Here is a 23,914-nt window from a genome sequence, read left to right on the forward strand (position 1 = left end):
ACCTATACCTTTCATAAATCACTTACCCCACAAAAATCTTCGTTACTCTAACTACTGCAATACAGCGAGCGCCACTACTGCCAGCTAAATAAAAGATTTTAACTACTGAAGGCATTAACTACTGATAGGCGTAGTTAGCAAATGAAAGATTTTGATAGAGAACAATGTATTCACCTTAACAGTGTTCAAAACTCATAATATATATATCGGTCCATGACATCCAGTCTTACAAATTTACTCTCTCTGATGGACACACGTCCAGATCATCCGCTCTCAAAACTCCGTCATCTCACTCCCTACATCCACCACTGCTGGCGGTTCACCTCCAACTGCGCCACGCTACGCGCTGTTCACATCCAGCTGCCCAACACTACAATAGCGAACATTCCAACAATGCCAACCAGCCACAGACTTTACACAGAACAGTCAGTGATTTTCATATGGAGCGCTACGTGGCGTTACCAACATAAAAACCTAAACAGCCTACTTACAGAGCCCCCACGCTCCCCACAAAAAATTTTACAAGTTGTTTTGGGCACTGGCCAATACAGATTTGAAAAAAATTTCATGATTACAATAACAAAGAAATCAAATGCACACACTTATTGATATACTGTTAGTCAAAATCAAAGATTTTCTCACAGTCCATAAAGACAGTCCTGATCGTTCATCACAGTAAAATTGCAGTGTTTGTCTCAAAGTATGAGCAGTAAAAGAAAACGCTCATGGAAGTAGTGGATTTCCATGTAGTCTTGAAGATGTAGTATTGTCCTTCCAACGGGAAGGCAGTGCTGACTCTTGACATGGAGACAGGTAATGGGCCACAACAGGGCAAACCCACAGCAGAGTGAGTCGAAGTTTTGAAGAATATTGGTACGTAGGTCATCACAGAGTAGACCCACTGTAGTCCCGGTAGAGATTATGGGATTGGTGGGCCATCAAAGGCGCTGACCCACTGTAGTCCTTGTACAGATAATGGTATTGGTGGGCCATCAAAGGTGCAGACCCACTGAGGTGGCCATCAGCCTATACCTTTCATGAAGCACTTACCTCACAAAAATCTTCGTTACTCGAACTACTGCAATACAGCGAGCGCCACTACTGCCAGCTAAATAAAAGATTCTAACTACTGAAGGCACTAACTACTGATAGGTGTAGTTTGCAAATGAAAGATTTTGATAGAGAACAAACAATGTATTTACCTTAATGATGTTCAAAAGTCATCATATATATATATCAGTTCATGATATGCAGTATTACAAATTTACTCTTTGTAATGGACACACGTCCAGATCGTCCGCTCTCAAAACTCTGCCATCTCACTCCCCACATCCACCACTGCTGGCGGCTCACCTCCAACTGCGCAACGCTACGCGCTGTTCACATGCAACTGCCCAACATTACAACCTAAACAGCCTACTTACAACTGAAGTACTTTGAAGCTGATATGCTTTCACTTTTAGTCGGATTCATGCTGATTACTTTTTAGGTATGCATCTAACTTTGTCAATGAAAATAAAGAACGCTTATCAATAATATGCAGAATTAGCTTTCTCATTAAACGATCACACACAATGGCTAACCAAAATGTGCCTTGTTATAAAATCTCAACTATTGGACTTACGTGAAATTTTGGTGATGCAAACTGATCTTAATTCTGTCCCGAAAGGCTCATTTAAGCTCTACAATATATTCTTTCCTTGCAACAGATAGTTTTACTGCACTTTGTCTACACTGCTAGAAAGGCTGAACTGTAATACATCACTGAGAGGCAAACTTCCATGTTTTATTTATTAAATTAAACTTTTTTTTAATTTAAGATAATGTTCTCTTTTCGAAAATATGATGCACTGCCCTCGCAGTAATGCGAGGTGTAACATTGCAGCTTTTATCAGACATACTTTTCATCTAAGAATGAGGATAAGCCTTATGAAACATTTATAAATGAATGGTAAAATACTTGGAAGCTATTTTGTATCCTTTCACTGATACAGAAATGACTCGTACAAACATAAATTATAACCCTTTGTTAGCACTGTCACAACCCATAAAATTTAGTTCTGTACAAAATCCTTAAGTTACGTAAGATCCACTGTTTACCTTTCTTAATGAAGTGGTGAAACGAACAGTGGAGGCAGAAAGTTAACAGGAGTACTGAACACATGTCCGATAATTCACCCTGGATATCAAAATGTAGATATCCTTAGACGCATTGAAATCTTATAACTAGAATACTTCACGATTAGTGCTTGCAGCAAATAAAACTTTATGCACGTTCCTTCTTCCAAACGTATCGTCTCTCTGTAAAACAATATGACAACCATTTTCTGTCCTCAGTCATATCTGGGAACATTTCAAATATATTTCCTTTCTGCGCGGCACCCCCGCCATCCAGGTTCCTCACTCTGCTATGACAAAACACTCTCTCTCCCTCCGTGGCCGACAACTGCTTCCAGCTCGTTAACTCGTGTGAGCTCTACTGAATACTACAACCTCTGGTAGCCAAATATGTCACTCTTCTGTCCAAGCATGCAGGTGGTAAACATTGCAAACAAACTGTCAAATATACGAAGTAAACTGACATTTCTCATGATACATACGTCTTTCGTAGCCATTTCCTCTGATGTGCACACCTTTCAAATTACGAAACATCTTTAAAACAGTTTCATTAAAATGCATCCAGAAATTTGAGATAAGTGTTATTATTGACAGTAGATACTCAGATATCGCAATTGTGTTAATCAATAGCAAAAGTGATCTGGTGGAAAGCATTGCAGAGAAGTTGAATGCAATGCATCGATATATTCTGTTCACTGTAGCTCCTTAAATTCCTTAGATGTAACAGTTAAAAGAGCCACGGGGAACTTATCTTGTAATATCTTTAGAAACCCAACGTACTGACACAATTACTGCAGCAATTCTTCTCACCCAATGAGCCATGATGCATGATCCATGTTGCAGAGGTTACTAAAATTGCGACGAAGTTTACAGGACGTAGAAAGTGAAATGAATAACTTGGAAAAGATTGCTAATAAACGGATATCATAAAACTGAAGTGAGGTTTTTTTTTATAGCACATTAAAGAATAAGGTAGCTAAACGGTCAAATAATTGACGGAAAGTGATGGCTACCTTGTCGTAAAATGGTCCTTTTATTAAGAGGGTGATGAACAGATTTCAGATACTGGGAATAGAGACGGATTTATGGTCTTGAGGACCATTCGAAAGTTGACTATGGCATTCGATCGAAAGTAAGAAACACAAATACGATAGCACAGGAGTGTACACTGAGCTGACATAAATCATGGAATACCTCCTAATATCGTGTCGGATCTTCTTTTTCCCGGAGTGGTGCAGCAACCTGACATAACATGACAAGATGTCGGAAATCCCCTGCTGAAATGTTGGGCCATGCTCCCTTTATAGGCACTCATAAGTGCGAAAGTATTGCTGGTGCAGGATTTTTTTCATGAAATGACCGGTCGATTATGTGCCATAAATATGCGATAGGGTCCTCGTCGAGCCATCTGTGTGGCCGAATCATTCGCTCAAATTGTGCAGAATGTTCTTAGAACCAGTTGCGAATAGCCGGCCGCGGTGGTCTCGCGGTTCTAGGCGTGCAGTCCGGAACCGTGCGACTGCTACGGTCGCAGGTTCGAATCCTGCCTCGGGCATGGATGTGTGTGATGTCCTTAGGTTAGTTAGGTTTAAGTAGTTCTAAGTTCTAGGGGACTGATAACCACAGCAGTTGAGTCCCATAGTGCTCAGAGCCATTTTGAACCAGTTGCGAATAATTGTGGTCCGGTTACATGGCGTAATGTCATCCATAAAAATTCCATCGTTGTTTGGGAATGTTAAGTCCCTGAATGGATGCAAATGGTCTCCTAGTAGCTGAACATAACCATTTCTAGGTAATGACCGATTCAGTTGTACCAGAGAACCCAGTCCATTCCGTCTAATCTCAGAGAACACCACTGTGGAGCCACCACCGGCTTGCACAGTGTTTTGTTGACAGTTTGGTCCCCGGCTTCGTGGGGTCCGTACCACACCCGAAACCTACCATCAGCACTTACAAACTGAAATCGGGGCTCATCTGACATGGCCATGGTTTTCCAATCGTGTAAGGTCTAACCGATATGGTCACGAGACCAGGAGAGGCGCTGCAGGCGATGTCGTGCTGTTAGCAAAGACACTCGCAACAGTCGCCTGCTACCATAGCCCACTAACGTCAGATTTCACAACACTGTCGTAACGGATACGTTCGTCGTACAACCCACATTGATTTCTGGGCTAGTTTTAGGCAGCGTTTCTTGTCTGTTGGCACTTATAACTCTACGCAAACGCCGCTGTTATCGGTCATTAAGTGAAAGTTGTCGGCCGCTGCGTTGTCCGTGCTGAGAGGTAATGCCTGAAATTTGGTGTTCTCGGCATTCTCTTGACACTGTCTATCTCGGAATACTGAATTCCCTAATGATTACCGAAACTGAATGTCTCATGCGTCGAGCTCCAACTACCAAATCGCGTTCAGAGGCAGTAAATTCCAGTGTACGCTCATAAACTCACCTGAAGAGTTTTCACATGAATCACCCGAGTGCAACTAATAGCTCCACCAGTCCGCTGTCCTTTTATATCTTGTGTACGCAGTACTACCGCCATCGGTATATTTGCGTATCGCTGTTCCATTGCTTTCGTCGCGACAGTGTATGTGATACCGTACAGTGACTGTAATTGTTATGTGGGACGGACTGGAAGAACATTTAGGGAAAGATTTCTGGAGCACAAGGCAATAGTGATGAAGGTTTCATAAAGAAATAATTTGTTACAGCGTAACGACACTCTGGGCGCAGTTCGTGACAGTCTTCAAAAATTTGTGTAAGATATGTAAAGGATATTTTCTAAATATTTTCGAAGAAATGGTAATTTGACAATAAGGGAAAAGATTCTATTAATATGCTGAATAAACAGATTTGCCGGCCAGAGTGGCCGTGCGGTTCTAGGCGCTACAGTCTGGAGCCGAGCGAGCGCTACGGTCGCAGGTTCGAATCCTGCCTCGGGCATGGATGTGTGTGATGTCCTTAGGTTAGTTAGGTTTAATTAGTTCTAAGTTCTAGGCGACTGATGACCTCAGAAGTTAAGTCGCATAGTGCTCAGAGCCATTTAAACAGATTTCAGTAAAAATTGGTTTTTCGATCCCTTCGTGGAAATTATATGAAAGCTTTTATTTTTTATGGAGTGTGTAGCTCAGTGTCGACGTAAGGGGGCGACCGACTGTGCGACGGATTCACGTGGGCCTCGGTTGTAGACCAATACTTAGTTTCACGTCCATCTTCGTGTGGCTTTCGCCTTGCCTTCTCCAATTATCTGTCGAGGTTTTATGCAGAAGTCACATTGCTGCAACGGGTACTTGCTCTTGTCATGTCAACCTCCAGCATTTAAGGCAGTTTGCTAAGCTAAGGGCACTGGATGGTCTGACTCGTCGAAAAGACAGCGACCAAATGATGACTGAGAATATCGCCTTAGACAACGACAGCTACCCTTTGATTTAGTTTTTAACGCTCATATTAATATTTAGTCATCGCTTCCGGTCGTTCAGGCAGTGGTTATGTTCTATGTTGGCTCTGGTCGTGTAAGGCACTACATAAACATCTGCAACGCGATATACCAAGAAATACTTTCGGCTGCTGCAAAACGCTCCGACGTTACAGAGCGCCAAAGTTACACTTGCCGACGCCTTCCACTACGCCACCCCTTCGGCAGCAAAAGTAACTTTGTACGCTGACAGACCTTAGACGGAATGTCTCGAAGTGTTGCTTCTTATTCAGTGATCACGACTCATTGCGATGATCGCCAGTGGAGAAGCTGCAGCTGGTTGTTGCGTAGACAGACCTTATGTATTATGATCGCGATGCTCTGCTGCCTCGATGGACGTCTGTTCCATCCGCAGTTTATTTTTCTCCTGGAGGAGTCTAAAATCTTCAGTGTTTTTCGGTACATACAAAAAAATAAAGTACGGATGGAAACCCGTGTCCAAAACCGTCATCCCCCATCGCAACAAAGTATCGCATTCATAGGAGACAAGGCCTCTCTACACAGTAACAATCTCCATCATTTCTCCTGACAATCGTGGCAGTCAGTCGCGAAACATTCCACCTATGATCTATCAGCGTACGAAGTCACATCTGTCTCCGAAGGGCTGGTCTGGTAGCACCCACTGGCGCCTATAACTTCGACGCTTTGGCGTCGTTGGATGACGGTTTCGGACACGGTAGAGCTCCTACATAATAGGCCGAATCGTCCGCCGTGTTTTCCCCAACTCTGAAGAATCGGCATTGTTTATCATCTGAGTTCTTAACCTGTTATCTACTTAATACAATATTATATAATATAACTGTGAGTAGAGATATTTATATTTAGAACGCCCTTTCCATACAACAGAGAAACTTAAAAGTAATCTTACTCTGCTATGGAAATGTAGGCTGTGAACTTGCATGGCAGTTTGTAAGTATTAAATTTAATGAGCTAAGACCTCAATACCGAAGTCTTTAAATGTATGTGATATGCAGTACCAATCTATGTCTATTTACTCGTATTATCTTTTGCCTGTATTAGGCATTTGTAAAAGTTATGTTTATTTTTTTAATCAAAAGTAGGTGTCATTCTTATTGCATAGACAGGGGAAAAAGTGTAGTTTCATGATACATTGAAACGAATTTTCATTAATAGGTTTATCTACCATTTAACCAGAATTCATTTTGGGCACTTCATATTAGGTTTGTTGCTTGCTTAGTTATAGTAAAAAGTATACTCTGGAAAGGTAACGTTACTTGAGCAGTTTCCCTGACAGTAAACAGTCCGCTATAAAAATATATTAATTATCACTAGTCTTACCGTACCTAGGTAAGAAGTGGGATTAAGTATTATTCAGTTTGTGTATGTACGTTAATGATAACGACGTATAAATAAATCACAAATATTTTTCACTGCTTCGCCAAATGCGAAAATACATCAAGACTCGAAAACTTTGGCTCAAATGGCTCTGAGCACTATGGGACTTAACATCTGTGGTCATCAGTCCCCTAGAACTTAGAACTACTTAAACCTAACTAACCTAAGGACATCACACACATCCATGCCCGAGGCAGGATTCGAACCTGCGACCGTAGCAGTCGCGCGGTTCTGGACTGAGCGCCTAGAACCGCTAGACCACCGCGGCCGGCCGAAAAATTTAGAGACGAACTGTTTCAGTAGAGTTTTCAACTGTGGGAAGAAACCCAGTTACGTTCAGCTGGTTCCATGTTTATAACTACTTTCAAATGGTTCAAATGGCTCTGAGCACTATGGGACTCAACTGCTGAGGTCATTAGTCCCCTAGAACTTAGAACTAGTTAAACCTAACTAACCTAAGGACATCACAAACATCCATGCCCGAGGCAGGATTCGAACCTGCGACCGTAGCGGTCTTGCGGTTCCAGACTGCAGCGCCTTTAACCGCACGGCCACTTCGGCCGGCTATAACTACTTTCATTAACGTCTTTTTACAGCACACAATTGAGCGCAGGACCTGGTTTTAAGTTGTTTCCGCATCAGTTTTTGTTCTTCTGGCGTCACTTGGAAATCTGAATAAGGGAAAACCAATTTTTACAATAGTTAGGGAAGTTCACATCTGAGCCACCCATATTTACGACCAATTCTTCAGTAAGTTTAATTATTCTATAACTTGGGTAAAACATGGCGGGCAGTTCAGCTCAGGTTATAAGAGTCTTAGGACACGAATTTCTATCCTCTCTTTGTTCCTCAAGACATCCTATATAAGCTCTCGAATTTTGTCGCACTATTTGTGTGACACCCTGTAGACTGGCTTCGGTTGAGTTAATAGCTGTTTTTATGTTCTTCATATTCTATACATTTCTTGTACTTTTAATGTAATTTGCACATGAAGTAGTTGTATAACAAAAACGCTACTTCATGCAATGTCTTTTGTTCTTCTACAGATATTGCATATACGAATATACGGTAGTATGCTCATAATATTGTAAAATAATGTCACATATAAAGTTTGTAAACGTAAAATACGAATGTACCCATTGTAAGACAGTCATTTCTGTATGTTTCATCGTCTGGCGGAGCTTATTGTTCCATGGCGATACGGAAGCCAGTTTGGACTCGTGCTTCAGATGATTAACTTCGACACAATACTTTGTATCTATATGATTTTTGCAGGTGCAAGTTCTGCTGTGTACATATCTTATTCAGTTGGTATTTCTCATATATTTCTGAACGCATTCCTTTTTTATTTCACTTAGTTCCTTTGAAAGATTGTTAATGCTTAAAGGAATAGAATACGTACTTGTGGACAAGATGAGAGTTTTGCTGTAAACTAGCGACTCGGCACAGTTCCGTACGGGTAACATTAAGTATCTAATGTTCGATGGCTAGTTACGAGCCACTGCGTAAAGGTATGAATACAGTTCAGAAAATAACGTCAAGTAAACGAACATCACTACTTTCATGAAACTTATCAGATGTAAGCAGCGCTCTCCTTGAAAGCTGTCTGGAGGCATGGATTTTTTGTGTTCCATACGGAATTGGCGTCTGGAGTGACATTCAAGGCCATGATGGGAGCACATCATGATGTAAATAATACGCTTACAACCAACGTAAATATTGTTTGGGTATATGTGTGTGTGTGTGTGTGTGTGTGAATGATTCAATATGTATCACAGCGTAGCTGAGGGGGCTCAAATAAAAGAAAAAAGAAAAAAACTTGCATGATTTAAATTTCAGCTCTCCTCTTGTGAAGCTTAGAAGCATCATATATCAGGGTTGGCTATATTTTCAAGGAACATGATCTTTCAGGGATCCAAGCTCAGAGATACGTGCGTAATCAAGGAAATTCAATCCCTGCAGCAGGGAACAGATACACGTGCTGCACAACTCTGTGTCACAGTTTTGCATTCATTTATGCCTCACGTAGTAACAATCAATGCAAGTCTTATGAGGCACAAGACTTGTCAGCAGTTGCACGTAGCCTCTGCAAACACTGGCGACTCGTAGACAGGCTTCTGCTGGGGACCGAGAAGATGGAGCACTGTACACAGTGCCACGTGTTTCGTACAGAGTGTACTAACGGGCGCCCCATCTCTAGAGATGGGTCGTTCGTGAACTAACGGGTCCAAAGGAACGGTTAACCAAGGTGAACGGAACAAGCGAGGAATGAATTCTAAGGAACGGTCTTTCATAGCTCACTTCGGTCGCGGCTTTATACTTATAGTTCACGGAACGGGAAACGGTCGGTCTCGCTCCCGCAATGGCACGTCGGCCGCTCTCGTTCCAGCCTCGGTCCCGTTCCCGTTTGTCTCGGACCCGGTCTCGCTCGGCTGGACCCACCATTCTCGTAGCCACTCGTCGCAGTTCCACTGCCGACTGCTCATAGTTAGTTCAGTGTCGAGTTGTTCGTTTTGTTCGCTGTCCACGCCCATTGTAGATCAGTTTCAAACGTTTTTCAACTCTGAACTTCTGGTTCTTTTCGTATTCTATTCAGCATCCATGACCGGTAATTAAAATGTATTTTATTATTACATAAATTACATAAAAATCACATGCTATGTTATACATACATTTTTACAGGTAATAAAACGGCATATCAGCTTACTTCACTGTTTCGATAAATAGCAGAACAAAAACTTGTACAAAGGCAAGATTTTTTTTGTTATTACACATGCAAAGGAAGTCGGCACGGAACACAAGAGTGGCCATTTTCCGTCCTTTTTTGATCCAAGGTAAAAGGGCATGTTCATTGCTATAGAAGCCAGACCGACTTACAACCGAATGAAGCCCACGTTCCATAATCGAGTGTCTGGTGTTACATTTTGTAAAGAGAATATAACTACTACAATATTATTTCAGTGTGTGGCGCACGAAAAGTCGTCCTCGAGTGCTACACTGCTCATTGTCGCCCACCAATCATAATCTACTGTTTCGAAGTTGTTGTCTGCATTAGCTTATTTGTTATTTCTTCACTGCCTAATTATTACTTATTTATCTACTCTGCTCGTAGCGGTCAAGAAATCGCACGTAACTGGCGAGCAGTCTGTACTCGGGGCCGGTTTTTCGTGCGCCACCTCATATTATATCACTGCGATCAGCCACATCACGCTACAGTTAGCTAAACGAGTGGCTTTGCAGAATCACAAAAATTACAAGTGTGTGAGAATTATGTTACGAATAAGAACTCTGTACTCCAGGGGGGGAGGCAAGTGCCCCCTGTTGGCGCCTTCCATCTTCAGTCACCTATGCTACTAATTTTTCATACGAACTATATAACAAGCACAAAAGAATGGTGAACGAGTAAAAATGAACGGTCCCCAAAAAAGAGCGATCACCAGTGAACTAGTTCCCAAGGATGAACGAGTTTGCCCGTGTCTACCCTTTCGCCAATATATAGCCCAACTTTTCTGCCCTCACAGGTTGTACGACATAGCTATCAAACAACGTCTAATTTACTGTAGTAATTAATTTTAAAATTTCTTGTAATATCAGAAGACACAAGCAAGGCGTGTTAGGATAAGAACGTCACTTGCCACTATACGCTGACGCAGCATTAAGCTACGCTGTCTGCTTCCGTGTCGCAGTGCCCCTGACCAATCGCAACTAGGAATGCTTCGGCTTGTGGCGTACGTGACATTTGTCTCGCCGAAATCACAACAAACCCACTCTGATATGTATGTATGAGATTTGTGAGAAGGGTAATGAGACTGATTTTTATCTACCAACGTTTCCATTTTTTCAAACAACAGAATTGTCTCCTTCAACGTAGTTCCATTCGGCGGCTATGCACCGGTACAGTCATTGCTCCCATTCTTGGTAGTGGCGCTGAAGGGATTTCATTGGTAGGGCCTTCAACATGTCTGTTACATTCCTCAAAATGTTCTCATGAACACCAAAATGACGTTCTTTTAAAACATTTTTCAACTGTGGGGTACGAAAAACGTCTCAAGGACTCAGACTGTGGAACAACAAGATGGCATTTTGAGGTCAAAAATATCTTGGGGGCGTTGTCATGATGCGGCATCCATTTGTCTCCAGTGTCTAGTCCCATTCGATTCTCCGTTTTCGTGAGCCTTTAAATGACATCTTTGTAAAACATTTGGTTGACAGTTTGTCTGGACGAACAAATTATTTGCATTGTTTTGCATTGTTTTGATCCTTGGTTTGATCAGTCGAGCTTTCTTCGGTCTACGGGATGTCTCAGGGTGCCACTCATCACTCTGCTCTTTGTCTCAGGATTCATTACCTGTGATCACACGATTGACCCATTCGTTGTCATCGCCAATCCTCTCAAGAAGATCAATGCACACGTTTCTTAGATTGTCCTTGAGCTGAGTTGTGAGACTTTTTTTGGGACCATTTTGGCCCGAACGTTTCGCATGTGCAAAACTTCGGTCAGCATTTGATGAAGGTTCAAGTGTTTAACAGGTCATCCAACGTCATTATCGTTAAACGCCGGTCTTATGTCACAAGAGCACTCACGTGTTAAACGTTTTCCTTCTGTTTTTGAATATGAAGGTCTCCCTGGGAGAAATAAATTTTCTACGTGTTCTCGGCGTTCCAAAAGTTATTTGTGCCAGCTAAATACTTATGCTGTTGATAAGGAATGTTCCCCACAAGCCTGATCCTATTTTTCTAAGGTCACACTCATGGATTTCCCAAGTTTAACACAAAATTTGATTGCATAACGTTGCCCTAAATTCCGCTGTTCCATTTTCGTAACACAAAGCAACTTCACTGACGGACTCTAAAAAAAACCACTTGATACACGGAGCTGAAACTCGACTGAGCATCCGGAATGAATGAACACACCAGTCTACACAAGTAGAACTAGACACCGTTGCCAAGACGATTGCAATGTTGTCACTTTCATTATTTTTCTCACACCCCTCATAAATACTGGCCATCTGGCCAAGATAAACACAGAATCGGCGAATCATCAAGTTGACGTCTGTTTTTAATGTGAGTGTCGACTGTGACACCTCCACCACTTCATCGCTATCCTGCACTGATGGGCCAGGAGTAGAACTGAAGCCCCTCTCCCCCTTTCCCCCCCCCCTCCCCACCCACCCCACTGCCCACCTAGCCACCGAGCCACTGGGCGCCCGCCATCAACAGACACCACCAGCCAGCTGCCAGACTCCGCACATCAGATGTTTCTGCTTCGGTCACTAGCCGTGGACGGGGAAGCGTGCCATCACATCCTGCACTCACACTGACAATCTCCTGACGCAGCTCAGCCGTCCATCCAGGAATGACAGCGTCTCAAGATCAGCCTGCTGTCGAACCGAGTTGGGCGTAGCAGTTACGGCGTCTTCACGACAGCGCTTCGAAGCTGAGATCCTTATGTTTGATTCTACATCGCCCACCTGATGTGGGTATGAGTTACTAAAATAAATTGTTGGGTATTTAATAAAAGGCATTTACTGTCATTTAGCTACTTCTGACTAGCTCATCATCACTATCCTCCTTCAGAGAACACTCACATTCTATACATTTCTATTTCTGCAGTTTATGTAACAAAATAATTACTGTGCAAAAGTAACGAAAATTGTTTCAGAATTACAGATCGTGAGCTACTCCTATTACTTGTACATGGAATACTCCGTCCACTGCGGTGTAATGAAATTCATTTTATTCTTAAGAGACAAAGTAATTACAGACATCGGTTGCGAGCAAGCATTGACTGAAATCAATGGAGAACGTTAAAAATTTGTGTTGGACTGGGATTCGAACCTGGGTTTTCTGCTCACTAGCCAGTTGTTGTGACTTCTGATCCAGACGGACACAGTGGTCATTGCACCAGCACGGACTACCCTAGCACGCCACCCGCGAGACCCAAATTCTCAACTTAGCCACCCACTATTAATGTAGCGTCCCTTGCCCATTACCCTCATTATTCGTGGCATTTCGCTGATTCCCGTAAGAGTTCGTGCCTGGTGTGCATATTCAGTGAAGAGATCATTAGCTGTCTCGCCTTAATTATATAACGTGAGTCACGTAAGAATCGTTACACATATCGAAACGAGGTTTTCGGCAAATGTTAAGAGCCTCAGGTGGTAAGTGCGCTTTTTTTTGGTTAATGTTTTTAGTGTTTGGTATCAACTGAGATACTGATGTAAATACGTATAATTTAATATCTGCATTCGATAGTTCTTGAGAAGACAATTACAGATATACACCGTTTATTGTCGTTGTTACTAGCCGTAAAAATGTCCTAGAACGTGAAAGCGCGGTGGCCGTAAACAGCATTAGCGGTGTCTAACACTGCCAAGCAGACGTCTCGGACCAGCCTGCGTAGTTGTATACCATAAGGGAGGCTCCCCTATGAGAATAAAGCTGTATTTCGCCTTGAATCTTACAATCTAGATGCAGGATCATTTACGGATGTTGTGTACGGAAATACGACATGGGCTAGAATCAAGTGTATCAGAAAGAGCTTAGGAAAACAATTTCACATTTGTGAATCTGAGCCGTGGTGGCTCGGTTTGCTTGCCTAACTACCTGTGGCACCGGTATCGATAGTCACCTGCCCTGTGACTTATCTATGGTTTTCCTGGTGGAGGTGGAGGCTCGGCACGTGATGGAAGGAGGAGTGCTGGAGCGGCAGTGCTTGGCGTCGGGATTTGGTTGGGCAGATTTGGAGTGGACAATGCACGTACTCATCCGGATCGCCCAGCGACTTGTCGGATGTTGGGCAGCCGCTAAAGAAGGTGACGGAGGTCGTGCTCTGGAACTCCGGTGACGGGTACCTCCTTCTGTTACTTGAACAGGGTGGGGAAACTGAACCATAACATGAACATTCCGGTCCTTTGCTTTTATTGTTTAAAGGAAAATTGGAGCAATATTATTGTGTCGTGTCCAGTGAATAACGTGTATTTGTTCTGCAGTGTGCCTTGGCTTGAGAGTGGCCAATGGTTCTTAGTGTGTTTTCTTTCAAGCCACGTGAATCTGTTTATTGGTAAACCGCTCGTGTGCACCCGCTTGGGGTACGATGTTATGAATTTAAGTGGTAACTACGGTGAGTGAAACTGTGCCCGCAGGCAATGTGAAGATACTGCATCAGGTACTTGGTATGAATTTTAAATACACTTGTGATTTAGTAAAGTGTATTCATTCTAACCTACGTTGGTGTGTTTTAGTCATAATTGAATTACGTGGGGCTAATACTGAGTGAAATGTTCTGTCTTGCTAAAGGGTTTTAACTGCAACTCCTCTGTTTGAAACTGCCCCTTGTCAGTTACACGTACTCGCTTATCATTGCACCTAGACAGAGTCGTATGTATTTATGGGGTACAACAAACCCATTCTAATTATCTCTGTCAATCTTAGCGAGTTTCCCCTGATCTAATTAAAAGCCTTGTGAAGGAATGTATATACATATATGTATATATTAGATTATTTATCTAAGTTTGGCTGTAACTATTTGTTTTATCCGCCGTAGAGTTGAAATCCGTGCTGTCGGACAATCGTCTCTACCTAACTGCTCTAAATTATATCATATGGGACACATTCGTTGAACTAAACATTTCAATAAAAGTACTTTGATGACCACCTGAACACTGGAAAATAAATATTTTTCTTACCGAAATCTCGTTTCTTGTTGAACTTAAGTGCGTAATGACAGCGTTACCAGCAATACGTGCTGTAGACTTATTTGACATAGCAATGCAATTTTGTACACATGTAAATGAAATATGCAGTTTACGAACGATGATTTGGTATCCACCCGAGTAACATAACATAAATTTTGTCTTAGAAAACATGACTTCATCCTTTATTTACATACGTCTTCAAACTGTTGACCAAGGACTTAAAGGCATATCTGAAATCATCGTTCCAAAAAACGATGAACAGGTGTAATTAGAGTGGATGATACTGTAGAGCACGCACTGGTGATTCGACGACACATATCGTCTGGCGTAGATGGGGATTTGTCATAGACTGCATCGTTTAGCGCTCCCCAAAGAAAGAAATCAAGACAAGTCTAATCGGGGGACCTTGCAGGCGATGTGACAACAGAGTTTCACTCTAACCAACGTCCACGAAACTTCTCATTCAGCATTTGTGTTGCAACGCGGGACGAGTGAGCTGGACAACCGTCGAGTTAAGCCACATACGCTGTCGAATACCCAGTGGCATCTCTTCTAGAATATCCAGAAGAATGTTCAGCAGAAAGTGTGCGTACGAGTGTGCATTTACAACGCCTAAGAGGATGTAAGGTTCCACAACGTAGTTTCCTATGATGTCGCACCATACGTTTACGTTCCGAAGTCGTTGACGTTACACCTGACGAAGCTAATGTGGATTTTCGGTTGCCTAGTAGTGCATCAGGGAGCCAATGACATTCGTCCGGCTGATTCCGCATTCCTTGGCGGTATGTGTTGTATCCAGTGGCGGATTCACATATAGCCCCACAAGGCACGGGACTATGGGACAGCACCTTAAGGGGGGAGGAATTTTTTCTCTGTACTCGTTTTAACTTTTTACGTTTTAAAATAACTGCGCTTACAAGCGACAAAATTTTTTAATCTATTTAAACTATTTGCTGGTTTAAATAAGCGTTAAGAACGAAATTCGAAAATACAAGCTCGGAAAGACACATAGTTTACTCGGTGACAGAATGGAAATTTAACATTGGTTTTCTGTCTGGTATCATCTTCATGACTGTTCAAAATATTTTGAAGTAAGCTGTCATGGCAGCAGTCTGCATTACAATGTTTGAAATGTCATTATTACGACAAATTTGTCGGCTTCTACTTAACCCTACCATATTTTCCCCGTGAAATTACCGGGACCCCTGAAAATCTGTGGTAAACTAATCAGCATTTTCTTAAATACTGTAACATGTCTAGGCCTCAGTATGTAAAACCGACTCTACTTAAATTTCTTGTAGAAATTACGGGGAAGTATCAAGTCAATCCTCCACTACTGTAATTAATGTGAAATCTCTCTGGTCTTCAATACCTGAGCTTTGATTTAATGACACCCGTTTAACAAAACATGTCGATACTGGGAATGTTTTATATTTTTATACACATATTTATATGGAAAGAACATAAGCAGAATATCCAATAATGTGTGAAATACACTTCACAACAATTTAAAAATTTTATTTATATATTTACTTGGTTACTCTTTTTTGGCGAGAAAAGAAGAAGAAACCAACTTTTGTCGGTCGCATTTAATGTGCTGCAGCGTGCACGATGTCGAAGTTCCCACTCTGTACAATCGAACAGTACGTGACATTACAAATTTTGTATTAAACTTCTTACCTAAGCTCTTTTTCTTCGAGGAAAGGTGGTGTTTATTTTATGTTGGAACAAAAGATGCATTTACGTGTAGACATAACAGAAGTCTTCACACAAATGACAACACAACACATCAATTGGCAACAAGACTACTTAAACTTTTTAGTCTGTCTTCTCTGGCCACAGATAGCGCTTAAATGTTACAAGAATAAGTGGGATAAGAGTCGATCCAGCACACCTCACTGCAAATATTGCAAAAATTATTTGCTTTTTAAATTAGAATGACGGTGTCAAGAATATTTGCGTCCCAGCTAAAATTCCAGGGACGTGGGAAACAGAAGCCAAAAAATGGACTGTCCCGTTTTCTTTACGAGATGAATTCCAGTGGGAAGGTGTACTTCTATTGTTCACTGACAACAGAGAAACAGGCGACAAAGAAATTAAATTATTCTGCATTGTCGTTCTTTCACAGCACAGTTACGTCAAGTGATCAGAGTTGATCAGTTCATCGCTCCATGTTTAAAGGAGAAATCTTTGTGCTCGTGTGCCGTGTTTAAAGTAAAAAGCTTAGTGCCTATGTGCGGCGTAGTACGATTGAAACTAGATACATTCTTTCTTTCTTTCCTTTCACAAATATTTTTCTTTAGTTTTGACTGTTGGCTGACAATTTTGTAAGTGCCTTAACATGAATAACGGTGAAAAAAGCAAACGTGCAAAATTAAGTGAGGCAGCATTTCGGAAATTATCGAAGAAAAGACGAGAACGAGAAGCCAATGTTCTAAAAACGCTTGGCAGAGTAGATAAATTTTTCGCAAAAAATGTTGCTAGTTCGACTTCGAGTTCAAGTAGTACAGATGATATTTCTGGCACTACAGCTGTTGTAAGAAAATCAAATACAGACGAAACAAAAGTTAAAAATGAAGAAAAGCAAATTTCTCCGGATTTCGAGTTTCACGAAAAACCAAGAGTAAAGTCAGACATTATAAAAAGAAATAACCTTGTTAGTGATGTACCTGCAGAATGGTGTGTCAATGAATCAACAATCGACATTCTCTTAGAACGTGGCATTAATCAAAACTGTAACGGTGATGTTTCTAATTCAAGAAGGTCAATAGGCGATAAAACCGGATATTTGAACAAAAATGTATTTTACCGTAAACTTTTAAACGGCGAATCAACTTTGCGTGATTTTCTGGTATACTACTGTATCACAGATGCTGTTTTTTGTGCACCATGTAAATTGTGATTCTTGAGTTTCTCCCGGCGTATTTGATAGTCAAAATATCCACGGGGGTGCTGCCGGTCTATAGTGTCCAACGGGCACAATATTTCGGCGATCATACATGTCGCCATCATCAGGTGAACTGACGGACTGAGCTCCTGTGAACGTGCCGGCACGGAGATCCGTACGCTATGGCTGCTCAGAGGGAACTGGGTTCGGTCGCGGCGGCGGCCGATTTAAATACCCTCCGCCCGCGGCGCGCTCCCTCCGCCGTCCGCGCCCCGCGCCACGGTCGCGCGGTGGAACAGATTGCGACGGCGTCTGAGATGACGTCGGAGTGATGGCTCTGTCCGCCGTGGTCGTCACAACTATACGTTTGCTCGATTTACTCTTGATTAACCCGATCGCTGGTTCCCAAGCCTTGCTAAGATTATAGCCACAGTCACGGTTTATGAGGTCGTCATTGGTGCGAATTTCGATGGCCTCTCTAACAACGCTGTCCCATTATCTCGACGTCTGTACCAGAATCCTCGTGCGGTCATATTCCATGGCGTGATTTTCCGACAAACAATGTTCAGCGACCGCCGACTTGCTCGGATACATCAGGCGAGTGTGCCTCTGGTGTTCACGGCATCGATCCTCGACGATACGAATCGTCTGACCAATATACGACTTGCCACATTGACACGGAATCTGGTACACGCCGGCCTTCCTCAAACCGAGGTCATCTTTGGCGCTCCCCACCAGTGCACGAGTTTTATTTGGAGGACAAAACACAGCTCCGACCCGGTGTTTCTTCAGAATGCGAGCGATTTTCCCCGGGAGTGCGCCTGTGTATGGAATAAATGCAGTGCCTACCTCCTCCCTCGTGACTCCATCCATCTCAAGAGGTTGTGCTGCAGTGGTTGGGCGGAGAGCACGTTGAATCTGCCACTCTGAGTACCCATTTTTTCGAAATACAGTTCTCAGATGTTCCAATTCCTGGGGTAGACTCTCTGCGTCAGAGATAGTGCGCGCCCTATGTACTAGAGTTTTAAGTACCCCATTCCTCTGTGAAGGGTGGTGGCAGCTGTCTGCGTGCAAATACAGATCAGTGTGCGTAGTCTTCCGATACACCCCATGACCTGGGGTGCCGTCAGCCCTTCTCTTGAGCAAGACGTCAAGGAAAGGTAATTTACCCTCCGTTTCAGTCTCCATAGTGAATTTGATATTGGGGTGTATGGAGTTTAGATGTGTAAGGAAGTCAAGGAGTTTATCCATACCATGTGGCCAGATGACGAACGTGTCGTCCACGTAACGGAAAAATCAAGTAGGTTTCCATACGGATGACGACAGGGCTTCCTCCTCGAAGTTCTCCATGTACAAATTCGCTACCACCGGTGAGAGTGGGCTACCCATGGCGATTCCCTCCGTCTGTTCGTAGTATACTACGTATGGAAACCTACTTGCTTTTTCCGTTACGTGGACGACACGTTCGTCATCTGGCCACATGGTATGGATAAACTCCTTGACTTCCTTACACATCTAAACTCCATCCACCCCAATATCAAATTCACTATGGAGACTGAAACGGAGGGTAAATTACCTTTCCTTGACGTCTTGGTCAAGAGAAGGGCTGACGGCACCCTAGGTCATGGGGTGTATCGGAAGACTACGCACACTGATCTGTATTTGCACGCAGACAGCTGCCACCACCCTTCACAGAGGAATGGGGTACTTAAAACTCTAGTACATAGGGCGCGCACTATCTCTGACGCAGAGAGTCTACCCCAGGAATTGGAACATCTGAGAACTGTATTTCGAAAAAATGGGTACTCAGAGTGGCAGATTCAACGTGCTCTCCGCCCAACCACTGCAGCACAACCTCTTGAGATGGATGGAGTCACGAGGGAGGAGGTAGGCACTGCATTTATTCCATACACAGGCGCACTCCCGGGGAAAATCGCTCGCATTCTGAAGAAACACCGGGTCGGAGCTGTGTTTTGTCCTCCAAATAAAACTCGTGCACTGGTGGGGAGCGCCAAAGATGACCTCGGTTTGAGGAAGGCCGGCGTGTACCAGATTCCGTGTCAATGTGGCAAGTCGTATATTGGTCAGACGATTCGTATCGTCGAGGATCGATGCCGTGAACACCAGAGGCACACTCGCCTGATGTATCCGAGCAAGTCGGCGGTCGCTGAACATTGTTTGTCGGAAAATCACGCCGTGGAATATGACCGCACGAGGATTCTGGTACAGACGTCGAGATAATGGGACAGCGTTGTTAGAGAGGCCATCGAAATTCGCACCAATGACGACCTCATAAACCGTGACTGTGGCTATAATCTTAGCAAGGCTTGGGAACCAGCGATCGGGTTAATCAAGAGTAAATCGAGCAAACGTATAGTTGTGACGACCACGGCGGACAGAGCCATCACTCCGACGTCATCTCAGACGCCGTCGCAATCTGTTCCACCGCGCGACCGTGGCGCGGGGCGCGGACGGCGGAGGGAGCGCGCCGCGGGCGGAGGGTATTTAAATCGGCCGCCGCCGCGACCGAACCCAGTTCCCTCTGAGCAGCCATAGCGTACGGATCTCCGTGCCGGCACGTTCACAGGAGCTCAGTCCGTCAGTTCACCTGATGATGGCGACATGTATGATCGCCGAAATATTGTGCCCGTTGGACACTATAGACCGGCAGCACACCCGTGGATATGTTGACTACCATGTAAATTGATCGGAGGTAAGGCCGCGAATGCTACTAATGGTATTGCAGATTGGAAAAATATTTATAATATTTTATCTCATCTTGAGAATTCACTTGAACACAAAAATTCTGAGTTATCACTCTTAACAAGAAAAAAGTCACTTTGAACAACCGATAACCATTACGAGTTACATATTGAGACAGAAAAAATGTACTGGCGCAGAGTGTTGAAAAGGGTGAAATAGCTAACAAGTCGTGGACTTTCCCTACATGGTCACGTTGAAAGATTCCATTGATTATATAATGATCAATTTATGATGTCTCTTGAACTTATAGCCGAGTTTGATCCTTTTCTCGCAGAGCACATCGAACGATATGGAAATCCAGGGCAGGGACATGCAAGTTATCTTTCTTCAACAATCTCTGATGAAATAACAGAGCTTCTTTCTGAACGAATAAAAAGAATTATCATAAGTGAAATAAAACAGGCGAAATATTTCCCTATAACAATAGATTCTACAGCAGACATTTCACATATTCATCAATTATCTTTCATATTAGATATGTGAACGAGAATGGTGAACGCGTTGAACGTTTCCTTCAGTTTTTACCAAACCCGGGACACAAGCCCGAAAAATTAGCTGAAGCCATACTAAAAGTCCTGTCTACAAATTCCATTGATATTATTGAGTGTAGAGGCCAGTCATATGACAACGCAAGCAATATGTCAGGAGCTTACACTGATTTGCAGGCACGCATTAAAGAACGAAATCTGAAAGCGCATTATGTGCCTTGTGCAGTACATTCTTTGAATTTAGTCGTCGCTAGTGCTGCAATCTGTTATCGGGAAGCATGTTCATCTTTCAGTGTAGTGCAAAACCGTTATAATTTATTCTCTGCTTCTACACAGCGCTGGGACAAACTTCGTTCTTTCATGAAACCAAGAAGCAGAACGGTAAAAAGGTTATCATAAACACGTTGGTGAGCAAGAGAGGAAACTTGTGTAAGCCAATATGGAAACTGGCAGGGCATTATCAATGCCCTCACACATATTGCCAATAAAACGTTTGAAAAACTACTTGTGCGAAATGAGGCTTCAGCTTTATTTAATCAACTCAGCAGACTCGAAGCAGTATTCATGATGACAGTTGGGAAGGACATACTCCAGAGATCTAATAGTGTAAATCTTAAATTGCAAAGTATAAATATTGATACTAAAATAGCGCGTGAATTATATGAATCACTTGTAGGATTTATTGCATCTATTGGTGACTTGTTCGACTATTATGAAAATAAATCCATGGGGGTTGTGACTGATATAGACTATAAATGCACCTATAAAGGATCACGATAACGCAGACTTCATGATGACGAAGAAGCGGACTCTGAAGAAGTTTTTCTGACTGTAAGGGTAAAACTTAGAGTCGAAACATTTCTCCCAGTACTCGACAACTTGTACACCGAATTAGTGAGGAGGAAGGAAAGCTATAAAACACTGTTGGACTGCTTCACAGTTTTCAGTAACCTTATGAACAGTTCATCTGACGATATTGCTGAACGTGCGGAAAAACTCCAAGCGTCATATGACATAGATTTTAAGCGTTCCTTTCCTAGTGAATATGTACGTTTCGCGGAACTTTTTAAATCTTCTGAGGTTAGTGATATTTACCAATCGAAATGAGTAATTTTTTACGAAAAGAGAGGTTACAGTCCCCGTTCCAGAATGTTCCAGAATGTTCTTAGAATATTTCTATCTATGGCACTTACAAATTGCTCAGCAAAACGCTCGTTTTCGGGTCTTAAAAAAATGAAATTGTACCTGCATTCTACGTTGTCTGAGGAGAGACTGAACGCCTTGTCCATTCTTCACATCGAAGCCGGCCTCCTAACAGATAACCGTCTGAATTATGACGATATGATCACCGAGTTTTCTGCCGTCAGAGTCAGGCGAAATTTTGCTGACTGGTGGGTTTGTTTATTTATTCATATTAGTTTTAAAAATTTAAGATTATAATATGATTTTCATTATCACTTAGATCACATTCATTGGATTTACAAACTACGTATTACCTAATTATTTTACAACTGCCTATGGAAGAAAGCGGAACTAAACCTCGTTTACGTGCAGCCGTGAGCGAAGGCGCCCGACAATAGTAAACAATACCCGAATGACCCAGGCCGCTCGGCGCTGTACAGTCAGGTCATACTGAAACTGTAGTATATGACAACCGATGCGTGTTCTTGGCGTCTGCTGAAATGTATAGTTATCGCGGAAATATACGTTATCGGAGAGTACGCTCAGATGTAAAAGTGTTAATAAATAACGTAGTTCAGTTCTGTCGATAAATACGTAATAGCCTTGCTAATACCGTTAGAAAGAGCTATGGTGAGAGCAGTAGCTGCAGTAAAAAACTTTTCAACCCTTAAATGGATTAAAGGTATTGTGTACACTTATTATTCAGCATCTAGGTACACAGACCCTGATGCTTTACACGTTAACTATTAGATTATAAAACATATTTGATTTTTCCACACTAGTCTGTAAAATTGTGTAATAGCAAATCCAGTTCGGTAATTGTTCGTCGGTATTTAGTCATTAGTTCGCGCACCGAAATCTCTGATTCATTTTCATTTCTTTCGCTTTCCTATAGATTCACGTATTAATACCGAACGTGTTTTTTTTAATCTGCTACATATTCAAGTTATTAGATCGTAAAGCGGCAGTTTAATTTTAATTTTGAACGCACCTCTGTAAAAGTACGTATTAATTTCTAATGTATGACACATTCCCTTCAATTTTTACATCTGACAAACCTTTTTTATTTTCATTTTCAACAGTTTCGTGTAAAAAGCCATATTAAAAGTGAATGTATAGCAAAAAGCCGTTATCTCCAACAGGCTCTGCTAAATTTTTAGGCCATGAAAGAAAAGTTGTTTTCCTTGTGTTCGTTTCTGTTGTATTTCGACGGAAGAATGTGTTAACGCAATGCAGTTTTAAGTTTGTTTTATCTGCTGCCGTAAACCAAGTACAGTTCAAGAACAATATTACATTCTGATTGAGCGCGACTAGACCGCTGACGCGTCAATCAGAACAACGAATAGCAGAGTACGGAAACAGCTCACAGCGCTGATCTGGTAATAGTTATTGTTTAAAACATGTCGCGGGGGGTGGGGAGCATATAATATGGTGTGCCTAGGGGCGTAAAATTTTTTAATCCGCCAATGGTCGTATAACTGTGCGAATTCATTGGCATTGTAGCCATACAGTTTCCCAATAATCTCTATCAGTTGCAGTCTTCTTTCTTGTCCTCTTTTTTTTTTTTTCAATTTCCGGCAGCCTGTATGCAGTTGCCTGGCGCATCGGACATTGGCGATCCAGATAGACAGCCCCATACCGCTGTGTTATTTTTACGGCATTTCTTTTTCATTCACAATATAAAAGTGGTACATCCAATTGCTCCTCATTGGTGTACATGTCTGCCCCCAACGAATGTTGAAGCAGAATGACCCGACTGCACTGCGGACAAGCAAGCAGGCAAGTGGTTGACGTTCTGACACTGCGTTAACACAAGAGCCCTGCTTGGCGGTGTTTGCACCGCTAATGCCGTTTCCGGCAATCGTACCCTCACATTATAGGACATTTGTCGAATTTCTTATGACGGGTTTCAACGTCAACATTAACAAACGCTATATCACTGTAACAGTCTTC

This window comes from Schistocerca americana, chromosome 7, assembly GCF_021461395.2.
Source record: "Schistocerca americana isolate TAMUIC-IGC-003095 chromosome 7, iqSchAmer2.1, whole genome shotgun sequence".
Taxonomy (NCBI): Eukaryota; Metazoa; Arthropoda; class Insecta; order Orthoptera; family Acrididae; genus Schistocerca; species Schistocerca americana.